This window comes from Thunnus albacares, chromosome 23 (assembly GCF_914725855.1).
Source record: "Thunnus albacares chromosome 23, fThuAlb1.1, whole genome shotgun sequence".
NCBI classification, from domain to species: domain Eukaryota; kingdom Metazoa; phylum Chordata; class Actinopteri; order Scombriformes; family Scombridae; genus Thunnus; species Thunnus albacares.
This window is the reverse complement of record NC_058128.1, coordinates 16,519,596-16,534,579: the sequence shown is the minus strand read 5'-3', so window position 1 is coordinate 16,534,579 and position 14,984 is coordinate 16,519,596. Positions and strand designations below refer to the sequence as shown.

General features: G+C 40.4%; 1 long non-coding RNA gene across 1 annotated transcript; it reads left to right on the top strand.

Annotated features, from left to right (window-relative positions):
• Nucleotides 1-9,811: 9,811 nt before the first annotated feature.
• On the top strand, nt 9,812-14,790 carry LOC122974753. The gene is made up of 2 exons (XR_006400428.1): nt 9,812-11,587; nt 12,572-14,790. It is a non-coding gene; the product is annotated as an uncharacterized LOC122974753 (long non-coding RNA).
• Nucleotides 14,791-14,984: the final 194 nt, after the last annotated feature.

Genomic DNA, 14,984 nt, shown 5'->3' with positions numbered 1-14,984 from the left:
GAAGCCGTGACAGTGACAGATGAGGGCTCTCTCCTCCTTCTTCTCCCTGTTCTCTCTGGTATTATACGAGATGACAATGCTGCAATGTTACAGGAATGCATCCCGTATTCCCTGATGAAAGAGGCAGGATGTTGCTGATGCTCATAGGTTCTTTCAGCCGGCAGGCCCCGCCCTGCGCCCCAGCCAATAACAAAAGACCCCGCTGCCTGCTCCGACTGATTAACCAAACAAATGCCACCGGTGGCACAAAACATGTCTGTAAATGCACGTGGGCATTCCTAACATGCCTGCCTGTTTATATGGCAAGGGGTTCAGAGGGGTTCATGCGTTTGTGTGTCGGTGTGACTGAGGGCAACCGTGCTGTATGGACACTGCCAGTGAATGGCCGGAGTGAACTCTGCGACTGAATTCTGCTTTTCACTCGAGTTGTCGCGGTACCTACTGTTTGTGTGGCAGCTACATAGAGGGTCCAGTGATGTGTCTGTGATTGGTCACGTTGGACTGCTTTGTCTTTTCTCCCAAAGGTTTCCAGTGCTGGTAGTTTAGTGAAAGTCAACATGGAGCTTGTTGAAGAAAGCATCTTCTGCTGCACATTAATATAAGACATACAGATGGGTGATAAATTAAAGGAAAAGCCAACAGCGGTCTTAGTTAGGGCCACCACGAGCCTCCAGAACAACTGCTCCTTGGCAAAAAAATCAAAGAATCTCAAAATCACTGAAACTCTACGGGAGGGATGAACACCATGCTTCCAAAAGATATGTCCTCATTTAGTGTTTTGACATAGTGGTGGTCTTTTCAAAATCTCCCATCTGTGTTGTTCTTTGTTTGAAATCTGGTTACTGCAAAGGCCACAGCATACAATTCACAATACGTATCATACTCACTAAACCATTCAGTGAATCCCTGTATGGAAGCATCATTCATTATGTTGCTCTGCTAATTCAATAATGCTCTGAACTTGTTTAACTATGTTTATGACTTTTTTTTACTTGAAGAATATAGTTTTCCAACTGCTGTAAAATAAGTAGAATCTAGAATCACAAACAAGTGTGTTAGAGCCACAGTATGCTTAAAAGAAAGTGTTTGTGGGACCATACATAAGCAAAATTGGGGATGCTGTGTCTAACAATTTTTGTGACTTTTGCCAAAAGACAATCCGAAAATTAGGCAAATTTTATGTAAAAGTTAAGCAAGGCTTTCTCTCAAGGCCCCTTTTTTCATTCTTCACACAACTTTTTGTGTCACTTTTCATGTGTACAACCAAGCACAACACCATGAAAGCCTCCAAGGAAAGCCTGATCAATAACCTAATTTGCAAGATTCATTGTGTTGAGACTGCAAAGACACTCTGTCAGTGTTGCAGCCAGGATCAGGCAGGCTTTTCGACCCACCTTTGAGTGTTAAAGGGTTGAGTTAAGGGTTGAGTATGCTTTAACAAACTCAACCAGCACCACTAAGCATGTAGCCCTTGGACACATTCCCAATGACACACATCCCTGCTGGCCTCAAAAAACAAAAGTTGCAACATCTGTCTATGTTAAGATGATGTGTTAATCAGTCCTGTTTTTGTTCATTCATTTCTGAAATAAAAATAGTCATCTGCATCTCTCCTGTCCTTCCGAATGTATCTTTCCTAACAGGAAAATCATTCTGATGATAAAAGGGAGACGATCTACGTCATTATATGATAAAGACTGACGTCAAGGAGAAGAGAAGAATGAGAGGATGATGGAAAGATTCAGAGGAAAGAAAGAAGAAAAGAAGGACATCAGGAAAGCGAGAGTGTGCAGTGATGGAGGAAGTGTTTGACTTATAAGAGGTGACAGCAAGGGAACAAAAGGTGTTACGGAGGAGGTGGACATGACGCACAGGTGCTCACACATACACGAACATACACACACAATTGTCATCCCCAGACAATGAATTCTCACCTTGGTGCCTTCCACATATGAAGGGGCATCTAATTTACACAGCGTGAGTGACATCAAGCTTTGTCATTCAAGGTCTCATCAGTATTCTCCTTGTCTAAATATGTGCAGTGAGTGAGACCTTTTCAAATTTCCTTATATAACTGTGACACTGAAATACAGTGGAGACCATAGCACGTAATGTTAGGGTTAAGTTTAAAGGATAAGGCTGGTGTTATTCTATTTTTTTTTATTGTCTTATTAGACCAAAACAACAAGTTAGTCCATCTTTCAATAATTTTACATGTATGTGACACTTAGCCCTAAGCCTATTTGTTCCACATGAAGACATAAATATTTAAGAGACCACAAAAAGTAATTTTCTTAAAGCTGCACTAATTGATATTTTTATATCAACAATGGATCACATGACTATGTGTAATGTAAAATGGGTCACTTGTAGTAACACACACAGAGAATTATCACGAGACTTGGCAGTTTCCTTCAGCTCCACTGAGCATTTTTGCTTCTGTTTTAGCTTGTTGTTTTCATTTTCCAGCCCACTGTCTTCAACCTTGTTTTCTGCCACAGCTGGCAGCTGTTTTCAGTGAAAAATTACTATACACAACCTGCCAAGCACCAAATGGCAGATATATTAAGTAGCCACTAGCTGGTAAACATTGTGAAGCATTTAGCTGCTAAAGTGTTAGATATTTCCTTCAAGAGTTGGTTTGTACCAAAACAGAGATGAATAATTGTGGCTAGAAATGTGAACGCTAATGTAATTGCTCTTTATCTGCTGGATGTGTAAATAGGAAATAGTTAGCTAACACGTTAGCCATGTTCAGCTTGTTCTGCTGCTCACAATTATTTAAAAATGGCAAATGAAAGTTTAAAATGGCTGGGCACTAGTTTTTAGCGTTACTCAGTGACTATTTTCAGTCACAAAATAATACATATTTGCTGCGCTAGTATTTACATCACTTGGCTAGTGTATATGGAGTATGTGGACTCAAAATAAACTACAGTACTTATGTTCATCGTAATGAAGGAGCATGTCACCAAGTGCAATTGTGTGGCTAATTTATGTGTTTTTAAATGATAAGGTTGGAGGCCACCATGCATGTATACGGACTGTCATGAAGGTGAGTGGAGCAGGTGGACCCAAACGCAAGAGACGGCAGGAAGGCAGGACATGATGCAGAATATTTAATGAAACAATACAAAAAGTCACTGGAGACACTGAGTCACAGGAACATCAACCAGAAGAGCAGGAGACACAGGAAAAACTAACCAGAAACACAGAACAAACGCAGATGACTCGACAAAGACCGAAATGAAAACTGGACTATAAATACACTGGGTGATTGCAAACTGAACACAGGTGAGGGAAATGAGACACAGGTGAAACACATGAGGTAATCAACAAAGTTGGGAAAACCCAGGGAGTAAAGCTAACATGACACAAGGAGAAAACATTTCAAAATAAAACAGGAACTAAAGTAATCAGACAACAGGTGACACACAGGCAGACTGGGGGCTGATAAACTGGGGAAGACACTAGGAGCAGGGCTGGGCTAACAAGGGTGATGCAGGGCAGGTGAGAGGAGGTGCCCATAAACACAGGAGGAACACACAAGGGAAACAGAGAAAACCAAGAGAACAAAAACAAAGTCCAGGCAGGATATGACAAGAACACCGCTCTGCTAGCTTGTTGTGCTACGTTAGGGTTGCCAACCATCCCGTAAAATGCAGAATCATCCCGTAATTGGAAACTAAAAGATGTAAGTAAGTTAGTAAGTAAAGCTTTATTCATATAGCATTTTTTAAAAACACACAGTTACAAAGTGCTTCACAAACACACAAAATATATAATAAATAATTAAAGCAAAATGAATTACAATATGTAAAACACAGCACAATGAGAAACAGACCAAAACAGAATGAACATATAGAGTTTGGAGGGAGGACAGTTGATTCAGGTTATTGGGTTTAGTGGAGAAATAGATCTGTGTATCATCGGCATAAGAGTGATGACACGTCTTGAAAGTGGCTGAAGAAATGACCCAGAGGAAGCATGTATAACGAGAAGAGGATTGGTCCAAGGACCGACCCCTGAGGGACTCCACACCACAGGTCAGCTGAAGAGGACACGATTGTTGATACAACCATTAAAATATCTATTAGTCAAATAAAACTGAATCCAGTTTAAAGCTGTACTAGAAATGCCAAGCCAATTATGCAGCCTATCAAGTAAAATGGCATGAGTGATGGTAGCAGTTAAATCGAGTAAAATAAGGTTGGACTGGAATAGGGACACAAATGAGTTACAGTGTTTAAAAGGAACTGCTGGGAAATAGATGCAAATTCAGACAGTAAAACAGAGTGGCTGAGTGGGGTGGGGGATAAAACAGTCGGGGGAAAATATGACCTCAGATCATCGATCTTGCCAACAAAAGGGATAAAGACTTTTCACAGTCATTAGAAGATGAAGCGGGAATGGTAGTTATTGTAGTGGGTAGTAAGGATGCATCAAAGGTAATACATTTGTGGTCAGAGACAAAATCTCACTGTAGGAAAATCTCACATAACAAAAATTTGTTATAGTCGGAGCTCCTCAGTCTAAGGTTATACCCCAGCCCCAACATCCCCCACGTGTCATAAAGTCTTGACCTTGTACCAAACTTTGAGAAATTTACAATGTCTGGATCATAGTGTGAATAATACGAGGTGAAAAAATATCTTCTGTAGAGAGTACTGCATCCTCGCACATGAGCGATGGACTCTTTCTGTCACGAAAATACTTTCCAGAGAGTCAAAACTTGGTGTGTTATTACTCTTTGGAGCCATTCTAAACAAAACTAAAGTAACCGTGCTCTTTGGGGACAAGGAGCATGTCACCCAGTGCAACACCAAAGTCTTTTGGACAACAATAGAGCTCTATGGCACAGAGGAATATGATATATCATGCTTTGGATACACACACAATACTTGTAAGTAGATCAATTCTTTGTTTGTTTGGTTCTGCACATGAAAATAGGAAAAACACAGAAAACCGCCCTATCCTTTAAAAGTTTTTGGACAATAATGGAGGTCTTTAGCATAGATGAATAAATAAGCAGTAGTTACTGATAGGATAAACAAACAAATTGTTAATTTTGGTCTTTTCATGGGATTTGTTGACAATAAATGAAATCTAGAATAGTGCTAGTCTTATACTTTAATTGGATATGAGACACAGTAAGACTTGAAACAAGGCCACCATTCATCCCAAAAAAATACAACCATATTACAAAATGACAGAAATAGCTTGCCAATACCAGCAAGTGAAGGTACTTGTTGTATTTCTACAAATAGAATATTGATGGAAGCATGATGATTATAGAAGTATGATTAAATGCTTTGAGGCGTATGTTACAATTTTGGGCATTAGGGAAGCAAATAAGGGAATAACTGAGTGTGTGTTCCTGTGAGTGAGCATGTGACTGTACACCTCCTACTCCTATGACGTCGGATGTTATTCAGGAACAGCGTGAATGCGGATGCTCACACAGAGAGCGATAAGGGGAAAAGCCTAGAAGATATTATTATCATCATCCAGTAGCGAGTGAATGACACAGTGACACGCACTCAGCAGTGACGCAGGGGCTTTCATCCGTCTTCCATGTCCTGGAAACAAAATACAGCAAACGGAAGGGAGGGAGGGAGAAAGAGAGAGAGAGAGAGAGAGAGAAAATGGCAGTCCTCAGCCTTTTCCAGGTCTTGAATAATTAAGCAGTGCTGAGCAGTTCACTGAGCAGATCACTAAAACTCTATTTTTAGTCAGCATGAGCAACACTCGCTAGTCATGACTCATTAAAACGTAAGAGGCGGAGCTCACGCAAGGATGCAGACAAACACGCATACGTACGGATGCTCGCATTCAAGCACATCCACGTGGAAACCTAATCTTGTTCTCAGTCTGTACACACACTTGTTCTCTCCACTGCATCATATTTGCGTGCATAGACACACACACACACACACACGCACACACACACAAAAACAGTCATATGATGGCAGCTCTGTGCCTCTGGCCAAAACAATGAGCCTAACATCAAACATAAGAACAATGTCATAAATCTTCGTGGATGAGTTTCAAAATAAACATGCTAAGAGTTTGATTCCTGTGACACTTCGAGAGCCAAAAAAGGTCATCACTTTGTTCCAAAACAAGATACACCAAAGCAACAAATGACGCTGACTGATCAAAGAATTGATGTCAGAAAAGGGTCAGATCACCCAAATTACAAAAAACACTGCTGAGCAAATCTTTTTTTATGCAGTGTGTCCCAGTTATTCTGAATAATCCACAGACCTCACTGAACATTTTTCTTTGTAACTACTGCCTACTATAGGAAATAGTCCTCATGAAAACTGTTGACAGCATGTTCTGAGAGATATCTCAGAGCTTGAGAGAAGCAGTATACTGTAGGTAATCAAGTGTAGGACCCACACTCAATCTCAGCAAGCAAATACGTGACCCAGAAAAACAGTAATGATTTTCAAAGTGAGAAAAGGCTCTTTGGATTACACTTGTTATTTGACTTTTTAGGCACGCTAATAGCATGGCTGAAGGGATGGCAATGCTGTTCGGATGAATTGCCAAGAAACTTTGTACAGACAGTCATGGTCCCCAGACGATGAATCCTCCTGACTTTGGCAATACCCCGAAATTACATCTAGCGCCACCAGCAGGTTGACATTTTCAGCTTTTAGTGAAATGTTTTGCATGGATTGCCATTAAATTTGTTACAGATATCAATGGTGCTCAGAGGATAAATCCTAACTACTTTGGTGATTCCCTGAGTTTTCTTCTAGTGCTACCATGAAGCTCACTTTTGTGGTTTTAAGTGAAATGTCTCAAAACCAATTACATTCCCATTAGCCTCAGTTGTAGACTTACTTTGGCATGCTAACACACTAAACTGGTGAACATGGTAAACATTGTACCTGCTTAGCATCAGCATTTTAGCATTGTCATTGTACGCATATTAGCATTTAGCTCAAAGCATAGTTGAGGCTAAATACAGCCCCACAAAGCAGCTAACATTGCTGTAGACTCTCAAGTCTTGTTTTGCTCTTATGCTGAATTCAAAATGCCCATATTCAAAGATGAGGCTCCTGCACTGGACTGAGATATCATTGACTAAACCTAAGCAGTCAATACAGAAAAAAGAATATATGAAATTCTGTATAAAAGATAATCCCAACACAATTTGTAACCATCCTCGGCAAGAAGCACACAACACAACATGACCAAAACTCAACATCAGCCATTTCAAACCTGAAGAGCCTCTCCATTTGTGCCTGAAGATTACCATGGGAGTACTTAGCTCGTTAACCTGCAACCTGAAACTTAAGAGCACATCCATCCAGTAAATACATTCATACACCTATATGCATTTTAAATCCGCTCCTTTCCACCGGAAAACACTTGACTGTAGCACTTGGCTTATAATTCATGCTTGAGTGCATAATGTTCAAAGAAATACATTAAACGGGCTAGAAATCACTATACAGCATCATTAATATAAGATGAATATGCATATATTTAGAACTATATGGTCAAAGGAAATATCCTTTTCCCTCAAGCCTCTTGTGACCTGCATTTGTGCTCTGGCCTTCAACTGAACCCCCAAAGCCTGCTGGGTAGAAATCCTTCCCAGCAGCCAGGCAGGCTGAGATTAGCTGACTTCACAGCATATATATATATATACATATATATATATATACGTATATATATATATACACATACACATGTTTCTTAGCAGGTCTCAGATCAGTGTAATAAAGTTGCTGATTAGTGGGTTTTTTTCTACTCAACTATGCCTCGCATTTGTCCTCTCCGCTTCAGTAACCCGCACAATCCATGCTGTCATATCATGTCTTATCATCCTGCTGCAAAGGTTTTTTTTTAAGAGTTCATGTGGAATATCACATCGAGGAGAGAGGGAGAATGAGAAAGGGGGACGGAGCGTGTGCGCGTGCTCATACATGTGTGCATGTACTGCATTTTGTGTGGGTGGTTAAAAGTGTTTGTGTGTGTGTGTGTGTGTGTGTGTGTGTGTGTGTGTGTGTGTGTGTGCTTGAGGGTGACAAGGGAATGTAGGAAAATGCGCTAGGGAATGTTGACACGCCATCATCTTAGAAACACACACACACACACACAAAATTTGCCTCTCCATGACATCATCAGTATGCTCAGTGACTCCGGGTCTGACACCTGGCTCCTTGCATACCAACCTGAGCACCTGTTGACCAGAAATGATGTCACTCACTTAGAGCCGGAACCACAAAGCAAACAAAAGGACAAAATTAGTTTGAGAAGTCAATGTGTCCACTGTGATGACACAAGCTTGACCTGTATTTTTGGTTATTTTGTCTGACCTTGTCATGATCATAAAATAGTGATTTTATATGCAACTCAGCAGCATGGTAATGATGACTGCTGGTCAACACAGTCTAGTATTTATTATCCATCATTCATCACATGAATTCATACTTGTTTTGTTATCTGATGACAGGCGCAGAAATTCGGCTACATTAAAATACAGTATAGGTGATCAGAGGGAACACAATGAGGCGGAACATATGTTTAATAGGCCATCTCAGCCATCAATACTTTCTCTCTACCACATGACCCCTGGGGGGCTCCATATGATTGAACAGTGATGTTACAGAGAGGAGTTCCTTCCCTCACAAATACAATTTAATTTCAGTTGGACAGTTTGAGTTACAGATTTATGGGTTTAAAGGCTTATCAGATGCTCAAACACTGCGCAACAGTTTATAATTCTCAAAGACAGGATTCTACAACTCTGGAAAGTTATCATGGTGACAAGTATCTTATCTTTCGTCACAATGACTGCAAGGTAAGCAGTAGAAATATGGCATTCACATTACAAGGTAATCCACCAGGAATGTGTGCTTGTATGTGATTGGCCAACACAGCTCCTTGCTGGATGACGTTGCATTGCATTGTGTCAAAAGCAAAAAAAACATGTACTTTTTGACATCTGTGAATGAACCTCAGTTTCTTTACTGAATCCACTGTCAATAAGGCAGTAGTAAAAAATAAACGTACGTACACAGTGACAATGTTTATATCACACATTACACAGGCGTCATATTGCCTGACACCCCCCACCCCCACCCCATCCCCCCTCCCTGAATTCTGGTATGTTGTCAAGTTACTTATAGAATTGACATTAATTAGAGACAGTTGATGACCTGCCAGTTGTGACATTTGTCATTTTAACCAACGCGAGTGACGGTCAGTGCCGCTTAAAAGTGAGAGGCTGCTCCCTGAATGTTTTATACACAGCTCTTTGCCAATAAGAAAGAGGGATCTGAAATAACAGATCTGATATCCACATAAAATCAGTTTTGGCCAAGTCAATGGGATGATGACTTCATAAACTCTACTTTCTCTTCTCATTTCAGCTTAAAGGTCACAATAATTGCAATTCTTCTGCTGTATTTGAGTTTTACCTGCATCACATCTCTGTCAACACAAATGTACGCAGGTCCAGTTTAACTACCTTGTTTATTCACAATGGAAAGGTCCAAAAATAGACCTGACACACAAACAAATGGGCTACTTGATACTCGTAACCTTTTATTGCGAGCTGTGCTGGTGACATCACAGCCGCCTCAGTGATAATCAGGAGCAAATAGAGAGAACGCAAACACGTGCATGAATGAACTGACATGGAAACATCAAACACAGTGCAATGTGGTGGAGAAAGTGTAAGGCCATTGTCATTTATACAACTACACGTGCAGCATATTGGGTTTTATTATGGGTTTTAAATACAGATATTTACAGTGAGTCCAATAATTGAACAATTCTCCTCCAATCAGTGGACGCTGGCTCTTTTGTCATGGTGTTAGACTCTGAAATCTGACATCTAGCACGGCAGTCAGTAGAGCAGAAACAATCCTCTGCTGTGAGCTTCTCACCACTCGCTGAAAGCACTCTTTTAGGTACTAAGCTAATGGCCCGTTTGCTTCCTCCTCTCCCTTAAAAAAGAAAAAATAAAAAAGTTCTGGAAGTGTGCACAGCCCTGGCAGCATCATCGCTTGTTGAGTAACAAAGTCTCTTGGGACCTTTGCCATCCACCTGAACACGGAAACACCCACATTAGTATCTCTCTCTGGTTGTCTTCCAGAGTTTTCCTGTGTTTTTCAGGCCTTTTCTGTCTTTTTCTCTGCTGTTTGGCAGGGAACAGAAGAGCAAGGTGGTTTATAGAAAGTTATTTTGAGATCATGTGCTCTCACTCATCCTCCAAACTGAGTACAAGGATCAGATGAAGAAGGAAACCTTTCATGTGTTCAAGCAGATTATATTGATTCAGTGAACCCTTGCATGGCTAGAATTCTGTTTTTTTATGCTGTACCTGAAATTTTCTAGATTTAATAGGGGAAATATTTCTGAATACACACAGAAATACAACCTTTAGACTTGTAAAATATATAGGCTCTGATCTGTAAATGTGTTTCTAAGTGAAGGATTTATAAAAGAACCACATATACCACATCATGCGTGCAACAAAAAGGATTGTTCAAAATGTCATTGGACTGTATTTTCTGTGTCACCGTGTCTTTTGTGTGCCATAAAACTTTTGAAAACAGCAAGGTTGCAGAAAGAGGCAGAAAGTAGGCCGTAATCAGTGGCCTCGCTGCAACCATATTTCCACTTTGCTGTTGTGTGTTATGACGTTGGATGTGACCTAGTTCTGTTTGGCCAGCATCTGAGTTCTCTGCTGCAGGTTATACTGCATTGCACACACACGCTTCCTACAAAACTAAAGCGTTTGCTACCCATCCTGGCTTCCTGTGGTATGCTGTGTTGCGGAAAAAGCCTGTGGGAATTCTCGCTCGGCTGCAGCAGAGCCAGAAGAACAGCGGCGTCTTCCACACAGCAGTGTGAGTGAAAACACTCCGTTAAGCACTGACCTCAGCTCTGTTGTTTTCTTCCCCTTTGCTTTATATTATACACTTAAGACCTGCCTCTACGTCCACACACACACACACACACTAATTTCTGATAAGTGATCACAAGGAAGAATATTGACAGTGAAATGGCAGCTTTCTTATTTCTGATAAGCCAAACATTTGCTGTCCTAAGCTTCACTTAGTTCAGTTAGGCCTTTCCCAGGAAAAATCCTCCGCCCGCGTGGTTAGCATGCACATACATAACTCAACTTTCATTAGCATAAACCTAAGCAATGACTGCATTAAATAAGTAAATAAATTAAAGTCCTGTCATCACCATGAGGTTGCCAGGCAACCAGTGGAGAATCCAACAAGATAAAACATTGATTAATGAGTTTTAGAGGCACTGGTAGGTGGATTTTTTAACTTTCTAGGCTAGCTGTTTTCCCTGCTTCCAGTTGCTATGCTAAGCTAAGCTGATCACCTCTCAGCTCCAGCTTCAAACTTGATGCACAGAGTGGTACACAGATATTCTCCTGAGCGGACACATACATGTACAGCTGTGGAAACCAGGGACGCGTAGTAGCTCTGTTTATACTACTTTGTGGAGTTTGTTTGGAGGATGTGTTCCTCGGCGTCTACAGGAAGACAGCGTTGAGACCATGCGGACAAGTCCACACGGTCACAACAAATTGGAGGTATGTGGATGTCTGCACAGAGCCTATGCATACACCCTCCGATGACGAAATTTACGTCACACTGACACTAATGGACTCTTGCGTACTTGTGGACGCTGAAGGCATAATTTCAGCTTAACTCTCAGCAAGAAAGTAAATAAGTATATTTTCCAAGATGTCGAATTATTCCTTTAAAGCTAAAGTAGCTGGGTTTTTTTATTGCTTTACACATTTGTAGCAGTTCATGAACAAGTGAAACCAGATACAAATAGCTCAGTTATAATAAGCTAAATCGATTATATTAGTACTAATACTCGACATAATGTAGATGTAACTGTCAGTAATGTATGTTTTATTGGAAGTATTTCATGTTCAACTTTTACATTTTATAATCAGTGTCATCACATATATTGTCCAATACGTTAGATATTCTCTGTGTGATTACTTGATCTGAAATTGAAATTACACGACTACTCAATCTGTGAAAAACTTGAGAACATCCCTTGTTTGTTGACACTTGTCATTTTTGTCGTTAAGCATGAGATACTGTAACCTTCACAGATTCCCAACATTCCCATCATTGATTCTGAATTACAAGTGGATGCTGATGTGGACAGTTTTTCCCACTTAGCTGCTCGTTAGTGACAACAAATAATGGTGCGTTCAGGCACTCCTTGTCAACTCATAATATCAAAGATTCAAGTCCCATAATATCCGAGTTTACAGTAATTGTGACATATGACGGACAACTACCTAACAATGTACCAGATTATATAGTAAATGTTACTTCCAATTACCTTTAACTTCTCAGATGTGAAACTGCACAGAATGCATGTTCCTGTGTGAACATACGTATGCTTTCATACGTGTAGTGTCCTTTGTGAATCTTGTAGTATCTGCATGTTCTTGTGTTTCTGTTATGGGAGTGTAGCAGCACCGAGATAGGCAGTCTTTTGGGAACAATGGTGGCTTATTATTGGGAATCCCTTGTTTCCCCTTTCTCAGAACTGGCTGTCCTGGTTGTAACATGATCACTGTGACAACCACGGCCATCACCGTGGCTACAGAGCTCCAGGTAAACAAGGGGGGAGGAGGAGTGAGGATGTGTGGAGGAAAAGCAGGTAGAGGTGAGAAAGAGGATGTCAAGGAGGAATGGTTTGTTAGGTTGGTCAGGAGCCAACAGTTGTTTGGGGATGTACAAACTTAGAAACACAGATGGCAGGAGTTCAATCAGAGACTCCTTACTCAAGCATAAACCTGAGCACTTGTTTTCAGTAAGTCAACTTTTACAGGATAAAAACAACCAATTCCCAGGAAAAAAAATCCCTAGGAAAGACAAAAAACACCTTTGTTTATGTCATCTTCCAAAACCTGTTCACTTGCTCCAATTCCGCCTATTGTTAAGGGTGAAAGTGTTCTCATGTTAGTACTGGTCTCTTATGTAAATCATCAATGACATCAGTGAGAAACTTCTGAGAAAAAACCAAAACAATTGATTGCATTGATATAGCCACCTCAGGGCGAAAAGATGCTCATATTTCTTTCAATGACAAAGTGCTATGAGACATTTTGCCTCACTGAGGACACAGTCATGAATACAAAACAGAGCATTTCTCTGTGGTTCCTTTTATGTGTCAGAAAGATTTTTGCCTTACAGTGGACATGTAGCAATGTCAGAATAACTGAATGAAAAAAAAAAAAACGCTGTAGTGAATGAATGGACTCTGGTAAAGGCAGAGAGAGAGAGGCCAGAGGAAGCAGCAGTGTTCGTCACTGATCCGGCTCCTTGGGGGTTTTGTGACACGCTGGCACTGCATCGGGGTCACGCTGTTCCAGAGCTGCTCCATGATGGACTTGTTTTTTTTTTTTCTAATAAGAGGAAGCGAAGCTGATGTTGACATGTAATATTGCTGAGTCACACCTTCAGCTTTCATGCTCAGGTGAACACAGTCACCTTGAACAAGACAAGAAGGACAGACGAATGCGGCCAATGTGTTGATGGCAACAGATATCAGAACAGAACTGGCAGTAATTATAAAAAATAATAATTATTGAGGTTTGTTTCATGGCTACAGAACCAGTGAAATAATTTGCTGACTATTGACACAGAACGGGATGCCATGTCAGTAGTCCACAAGCTGTTGTCTGGATTGGTTTTCCGTGCCAATAGTAGTTTGTTCTATTGATACATAATGAGTTTCCAGAATTTATTGCTGGACCTCTTATAGACCACTAACCTGACATTCTAGTGCCGGTAAATGGGCATTTTCCTCTAACCCTAACTGAGTGGTTTCTGTGCCTAAACCTAACCATTTTAACCCAAACCATGGGAAGGATTGACGTATCACCTGCAAGCAAAAACGTTCCTCCATTTAGAAACTATTTTAATTTGATCTTGCACAGTCAATACCAATGCATAATAATTCAGTACCAACAATAAACGGATTATTGACATGGATGACTCTGTACCAATAGCCACATCCTTATTTTATAAACATTTATAAAAATAATTTTGACACACTTTGTTTTTGAGTAAAACTAACTAATATATGCAATGTTACAAAAGAGACAACTTATTTTCTAATTTAGTCAATCTCACAATGATCTTACAGTGGTTGAGATGATGAGGAAATTTTGTGTTTCTCAGTTTTCCGGAGCATTATAGCTCTCTGTTAAACTGTCACTTGCCGCCAGCCTGCTGCTAGGTACCGTTAAAAAGGCAGTTTATTATTCTGGCCAGTGGATTTTTTCATCTAGCAGTCCCATTTGGCAGATGAGTCAAAAAGTTAATTTCAGACACTAATGAATGCTTTTAAGAAGACACAGTCTGAGAGAATGTGTCCCCGCCTTTAGACGTTTTAGGATGGCACTTTGTACAAACTAGTTTGAACTTTGAATGTGTTTGTGGAGGAAAAATGCTTGTGGTCAGGTTTCTTCCACACCAGCTGACACAGGACATGCTTGTTATGTATTCATAAAGACCCCTACCATTTCCCTTGACCGAAGCATTGGTTGCAAAGCTGGAATTGGTCCTCAGCTGCTTTGGTGTGGCTGCCCACCTACTGCTCCTGAATATTTAGTATGTGTTAAATTCCAAGGATGCAGAGTGTTGCTAATTAATTAAGTGACTAAAAAACAAGTTAGGTTTTTAAATGATAACCTTGTTCTTTGTCATACTGAAAGAATGTTTTTTTTAAATGTTTCAAAGTAATCAAGTCTGTACTTAGTTATAAAGCGTCATCAAAATTTCTGTTTAATTTCTCAGCATGTACAGTTCTTAGAAAGCAAAGCAACGCCCATAATTCTCTCCTTTCTGTTCCCACTGATTCCCAGGATCCTCCCAAACCATATATTCTCAGGCTGAGCGAGTGGTGAAAGTGCAGCCTGATGGTGGACCTACTGTATGTGGTTGAGCAGA